Raw genomic sequence first — 7329 nt, forward strand, 5'->3', positions numbered from 1 at the left:
CGGATATGGGGTATATGATACCCACATCTAATAGTTTAAGAACCTCGGCCTTAACCACTTCCCTCATGTTTGGATTTAGTCTACGTTGTGATTGCCGAGCGGTTTTAGCATTATCCTCAAGATAAATGCAGTGAGTGCAAATCGAGGGGTCGATTCCCTTGAGGTCCGCTATCATCCATCCAAGGGCTCCCTTATGCTTAATGAGAATAGATATAAGCATACTCTCCTGTTCTTTCTTCAGGTGGGCAGAGATCACCACCGGGTATGTCTCATCTTGACCTAAATAGACATATTTCAAATCAGAGGGTAAAGGTTTTAGGTCAAGCTTCGGTGGCTTGAGGTTAGACGGTAGAGGCACTACATCAGTTTGGGGGAACTCTTCAAATTGTGGCCTCCACCAGTTAACTTCAAGTACCGGTGCAGTATCAAGCAAGGCACACGTCTCCCTAATCATGTCATCATCAAAATCATGTGAGTGAGCCAGGCACGTCTCTAGTCAGAGGATAAGGTCAGAGGTGTCGTATCTTCTACTAAAGAGTTAATTATGTTAATGTCGTGGAAATCGTCATCATCCTCTAAGTTTCTGCCATTATTGAAGAAGATGTTTGACTCCAATGTCATATTCCCAAAGGACATAGTCATGACACCATTCCTGCAATTGATAATTACGTTTGAAGTGGCAAGGAATGGGCGACCAAAAATGACGGGAATCTGAGTGCTCATGTTATTGATGGGTTCGGTGTCCAGGATGATAAAATCTACAGGGTAGTAGAATCTATCAACTTGGACCAACACATCCTCAATTATCCCTCTTGGTACATGAACAGAGCGATCAACAAGTTATAGTGTGGTTAGGGTGAATTTTAATTCACCCAAACCTAACTGTTTGTATACCGAGTAGGGAATTAGATTGACGCTCGCTCCTAAGTCAAGAAGTGCATGATCAATTCAATGGTCCCCGATTACACATGATATGGTTGGGCTACCGGGATCTTTGAATTTCTGTGGCATGTCTTGCTTTAGGATGGCACTCACTTTCTCAGTCAAGAAGATTTTCATTTGAAAACTCTGTCGTCGTTTGGTCGTGCATAAGTCTTTCAGAAATTTGGCATATGAAGGTATCTTGTTTTACGACATCAAGTAGAGGAATGTTAACTTTCACTTGTTTCAACACCTCTAGGATATCCTGAGACTTAGAGAGAGGTTTTGGTGCGACCAACCGTTGGGGAAATGGAGCCACTGGCTTTTCTAGAAGTTCCAGTTCTAATTTTTATGGGGTCTCACTAGATCCATTATTGTTGTCCTCTTCTGGTTCTTGAGGCTTTTCGGGCCTAACCGGGAGGGTTTTATCAATGATCTTCCCACTCCTAAGAGTGATGATGGATTTAGCATGCCCCATTTGATTTGAAGAGTTGGGATCACGTATCTCGTAATGCGGTTTAGGATTGGGGAGTAGTTGTGCAGGAAGCATCCCTTTTTCTATAACCGTCATACGTGAATCCATCTTTTGCATAAAGTCTCGCATTACCTGGGTCAGCTCTTGCATGGAATTTTGAACCGGTTCTTCTTGAGGTTTTCCCTGATTTGGATTTTAATTGAAGAAACCTTGAGGAGTAGCAGTTTGTCCATTTCTCCAACTAAAGTTTGGATGATTTTTCCAACCAGGATTGTACGTATTAGAGGTTGGTCCATTGAAAGGTCTTTGATAATTATTTACGGCATTGGATTGTTCATTCAACACTTCTCGAAAGGCAGGTATTGTAAGACAATTTTCAGTTGTATGAATGTTGCAATCACAAATGCCGCAAACACTTTTATTAACCTTATCCTTCTTTCCTTCCATGGCCTCCACTTTCCTTATGAACGTAGTCACTTTACACTTGAGATCATCCTCTTCTTTCAAGAGATACAATCCACCTTTCTCCTTTAATTGAGTCGGCCTAGACGTGGTGTTCGATTTTGGGTAATAATCCCATGATTGTGTTTTTTCAGCAAGACTATCGAGGAAATCCCATACCTCGTCGACATTTTTATTAATGAATTCTCCATTACACATTGTCTCGACCATTTGGCGCATGAAAGATATCAGTCCATCGTAGAAAAAAATTGTAATGCGCCATGTTTCAAAGCCGTGTTGTGGGCATGAACTGACCAAATCCTTGAACCTTTCCCAACATTGGTAAAATGTTTCATCCTACTTTTGGGTGAAGTTCATGATTGCTTTTCTAAGGGTAATCGTTTTATGATGTGGAAAAAATTTCTTTATAAATTCCCTCTGCATATCATTCCATGTGCCAATGGATCTAGGACGCAGTGAATGTAACCACGTCTTAGGCTTCTCCTTTAAGGAAACAGGAAAGAGTTTCAGCCTGACTGTGTCCTCAGACATATTTTGAAAATATAAAGTGGCTATGATCTCATCAAACTCTTTCAAATGTAGATATGGTTCTTCAGATTCAAGCCCATGGAACTTAGGAAGGAGTTGGATAACCCCTGGCTTAATGTCCATATGTCCTATATTTTTAGGAAAAATCATGCATGAGGGCGTACTCACCCCTGCTGGTTGTAAATAATCTCGTAAAGTACGAGGCGGGGGTGCTTGATGCACCTCATTCTCATCCTGAATGTCTTCCACCTTGGGTTGAGGTAGAAGAGGTTGGTTCTCAGCCCATCACTTCAATTAACTCAGGGGATTTCGAGTGGTGTTTAGTCCTGCGATGGATAGTTAACCCCTCAACTAATCCTCCTTCAGTCAAGAGACATCGAGTGTTGTCACGGGCCCACTTGGGCATGAAACACTCGCAGCCCTCAATTAAATTCGAAACCTAATCCTAAGAAAGGAAAAGAAAATCTAAAAAGAAAGAGAGGATTGGAAAGAAGTTACCAAATTGGAGTTCCTAAGTTAAAAACCTGCAAAATAAAAAAAAAATTAGATTCTAAAAAGAGAAGAAAAATCCTTAAAAAGAAAGATAGCAGTAAACTGATTTCTAAAAGAAGGAATTCCTAAAAGAAAGTGAAAATTTCTAAAATAAATTAGGAAAGTCCTAAATTAGAAAGTAAGTTCCTAAAAGAGATCTGAAAATAGAAAGTAGAAAAAGAGCTTACCAAATTAGAAATTTCTATCTTAAAAGCCTACAAAATAGGAAGGTTAGTTTTTAAACAAAAAGTCTACAAGTAGAGAATTTCTAAAGATAAATTAGGAAACTAAGTTAGATTTTAAAAGAGTTAGAATTAGAAAGTTACTAAAAATAAAAATAGAAAGTTAGTTTCTAAAAAGGAAAGTTCTAAAATTAGAAAGTTTCTAAAATAGAAAATCTAAACCTAAAATTAGAAAGAGTAGAGGAATTAGAAAGGGATTACCAATTTAGAAGTTTATGTCAGGATCCTACAAAATAAGAAAACAGGTTAGTTCCTAAAAATAAAATAAAATAAAAACCTTTAACCTAAATTTAGTAAAATCCTAATCTTAACTAAATTCTAAAACTAATTAATCTCAGAAAACATAACCGTCAATCCCCGGCAACGGCGCCAAAAACTTGTTCACACCCTAAGTATAGGGTTGTGATTTAGTAATAAACTCGGTAAGACCGAGGTTGAATCCCAAGGGACTGAAACTTGTACGTATTCTGAAACTAAGTAGAACTAGGACTAGACTAAGATGAAATCTAAATCGACTGTAATTTGAGGAAATAATGGTGAAATAGGAAACTAAAATTATAGAATTCAGGGAAAGAAAACTAGGGATCAGAGGATTCACTTGTAGAGATCAGGAAGATCTTATGCCATCACCATGAAAATTAAACCGAACTTCCTTTAATATAGTTTTAAAGAGATAAAAGGTATATAAATTAGAATGGATTCCATCATCAAACCATGCCCAGGAGACAAAGCAAACAACAGAATTAAACTAATTACCAACCAATCAACAATGCATGAAGGTTAGGAAGGATATCATCATCCAACCATGCCCAGGAGACGATGGTGAACAACAGGGCTTCCTGACGTCATAACATCAAAAGGAGGAAGAAATACTCAAAGCCATCGCATATCTATTGTAATTTCAGTCACAACAAACCATTAAAAAACTGAAAGTATTCCTTTTAATTGAACTAAAATCAACATCAGTCAGTCTAGCATAAATCAAAGGCATAGAGTCAGTCCCATCATGCCACAAGCTTCACCTCTTAGCCCCAGCTAAGAGGTTTACCCGACCATGATTAGGCTAACTCCAAAATAAACAGAAGAAAAGAAGAAAAGAAAAAGAAAAAAATAAATAACTCTACTTTCTCCCTTTCGGCTCACGTCCAGCTGTTCAAGCACCCAAGCCGCGATCCCCTCCTCCCACTTCTCTCTCTCCTTTTATCAGTCCTGCAGACGGTGGCTGGAGTTGGTTTTGAGGCAGTGGAGAATGTACAAGTGATGTTTACGCACGGCAGCGTGCGCAACACCTTTCGCAGCAGAAACACAACGCAAACTGACTTGTGTTTTGACGAAAATTGCAGGACATGAGCAGTATGTCCTTGGAATTTGGCATCGTGGCACTGGTCGACTCTTCCTTGGCTTTCATATAGACGGTCCAGATCGATCGAATGGGCCATTCTGGTGGGCCATAACATCAAATCACGTCCGGTTTTCACGGACGCACGGCCTGCGCAGAAAAGTTGCGCTGTGATGATTGGTGGGCCCCTGTTCAGCGTCAGCGAGAAAATCCACTCCATCCATTAGCTTCTTGGCGAGATTTTGGGTGGGAATGAATGGTTTTGGAGTGATTTTAATATGGCCCACCTACTTGATCTTACGTCCATCTGATCTGTGTTTGAAAGGTTAGGAACCCATCATCGCTATTTTCTGGAATTGTGTCACCTAGGTGGTGATAAGAGGATTGGTGGGATTCCAATGGACGGTCCGGATCGGTCCTTCGACACACGGTGGTGGCCCACAAGAATCCAACCGCGACTCTGTTTCACGCCACAGGAAACACAGTTTCCTATTTTGAGAAAGAGACTCGGTCAAACCGAGTTTTGACCGGACTCCCAGTCCGGCGTACCTCTCGTGCTCATGTACCCTGTGTACATGCAATATACACATGGGGCCCATAGTGATGTTCGAGAGAAATCTGCTCCGTCCATCTGTTTTCTACCTCATTTAAGGAGTTGAAATCAAAATTGAAGCATTTTCAGATACCAGGCGGGCCCCAAATCACTGATTTATGGGATGATCTGTCTGTTGGGCCACTTCCAGAGGGATCCAATGGCTGAAATTTGACATGTACGGTTAGTTTTTGGTCCTCGAGCCATGTATAAAGTTTCAAGCAGAACAGATGATGGAAACCCAGTGATCTTGCATTCTGGCTGACTTTCAGGCCGCTTGAGCTTCAGTTACTTGATTTTTGCGGATCTCTGGCATGTAATTCCGTCGATCTTAGTCCCCTAGAGTCTGTCCCTTTCCTTTAATGTCATCAGAGCATTAAATCCATGCTTTAAGCTTCCTTTTTAGTTCATGCTCGTAAATACACTCTGCATTACAAACATGATTAAAGCGGGCCATTAAACGGTATCATGTTCGTAAATTCAAGCAATAACTGGGGTCTAATATGCAATATTTGACCCTCAACAATACCATTAGGCCATGTCTCCCACTGTGTCATGGTCGGTTGGAAGGGGGTACGACATTACCTGCCTGAGAGGAGGGGGCAATGCTAGGCTGACTCTGACCAGCTCGAGGAACAGGTCCACTATCGATGAGCTGGGCCCGATATTGTTAGGCGGATAGTGAGGTCTCTTCCACTCACTTTGTCACGTGCGATGGGGTGGCAATTTGGTTTGGAGTGTAATAAACCTCGGTGATTCCCCAGAGAGGAACCGTACTGATATGTGTACTTATTGAGTAGGAATTGCATACTCATTTATTCATTTATTCACTATCCACTTGGGCTGGTGGTGCGTAACTAATTATTGTGTACCTTCACATGGCCAGGATTTCGGTTGGGCGCGCGACTAAGCAGAGATCAGGAGTCTACCACATTGAGTCTAACTATCCAAATTTAGGTATGGGACTGGTTTGGATAGAAGTCCTTTGTGATAGACCCCATAACTTGTGATACTATGTACTAGCATCCCGACTTCACTCCAGCTTAGTCATTTCATTCGCACCGCATATTGCATTGCATCATCAACATCTGATATTTGGCTTACTGTCCCCGCATTGCATAACTGATCTACATTGCTTCATAAGTATATGATATTATTTTTATTATATTTTTGCATCGCATAGCCTGGATAAGGCTGATGGTATTTATGGGCCTATCAGCATGTTTTCGCATTACTCTGATATCATATGATTTATAATCTTGCCAGTATTTCTAATATTGTATGATTTATGGGCTTATCAGTATTTCCGCTTACTCTGATTACTCTGATATTGCTTACTTGGCACTTACCCTGTGCACACACTTTCACCACTCACTAAGCTTTCTATAAGCTTATGCACGATAGATGCGTGCAAGTGGCGTTAGGTTGCAGCAGCGTCGAGCTTGGAGCATGCAGCAGACCTCTAGAGCTTTGATTTTATCAGATGTATTTCCCTTTCAGCACTGTATTCAAATGTTTATATTAGTGGATATGTGATGATGATGTTGCCTTTGTGACTTGGGGAAACTTGTGGTTATGCTTATTACAAGTTAAATGTACAAAAAAAATCCTCCTTGTAGGATCCCAAGATCGAAATCTGGCGTATGGATGCTGGGAGCCGAGAATGGGATACTACGAAGGTTGTCGGTACCGGATTTGGTGATTGGGAATTTTATGAACATAGTTTCCGAGTTTGGGGCGTGACACCTCTACTGGATGCGGTTAAACAAATACCTTCATATGCTAAATTTCTGATAGACTTGTGTACGACCAAAAGATGGTAAAATATGCAAAAGAAATCCTTTTTAACTGAAAAAAGTGAGTTCCATCCTAAAGCATGATGTGCCACAGAAATACAAAGATCCCGGTAGCCTAACCATCACTTGTGTAATTGGGAATTACTGCATTGAGCACGCACTTTTTGATTTAGGAGTAAGCGTAAATCTGATCACATACTCAGACTATGAAAAATTGGGTCTAGGTGAATTGAAACCCACCCGCACCACGTTACAACTTGCCGATCACTCAGTTCATGTACCGAGGGGGATAATCGAGGATGTGTTAGTCCAGGTTGACAAATTCTATTACCCGGTAGATTTTATCGTCTTAGATACTCAACCCATCATGGACATGAGCACTCAAACGCCCATCATTCTTGGTCGCCCATTCCTTGCCACTTCAAACGCAATAATTAATTACA

General features: G+C 40.8%; 1 non-coding gene across 1 annotated transcript; it reads left to right on the plus strand.

Moving 5' to 3' along the window:
• The first annotated feature begins 2126 nt into the window (after nucleotides 1-2126).
• LOC131217773 (small nucleolar RNA R71) lies at nucleotides 2127-2233 on the plus strand. The gene has a single exon (XR_009157363.1). It is a non-coding gene; the product is annotated as a small nucleolar RNA R71 (small nucleolar RNA).
• The last annotated feature ends 5096 nt before the right edge of the window (nucleotides 2234-7329 follow it).

Source organism: Magnolia sinica, chromosome 10, assembly GCF_029962835.1.
Source record: "Magnolia sinica isolate HGM2019 chromosome 10, MsV1, whole genome shotgun sequence".
Classification (NCBI taxonomy): domain Eukaryota; kingdom Viridiplantae; phylum Streptophyta; class Magnoliopsida; order Magnoliales; family Magnoliaceae; genus Magnolia; species Magnolia sinica.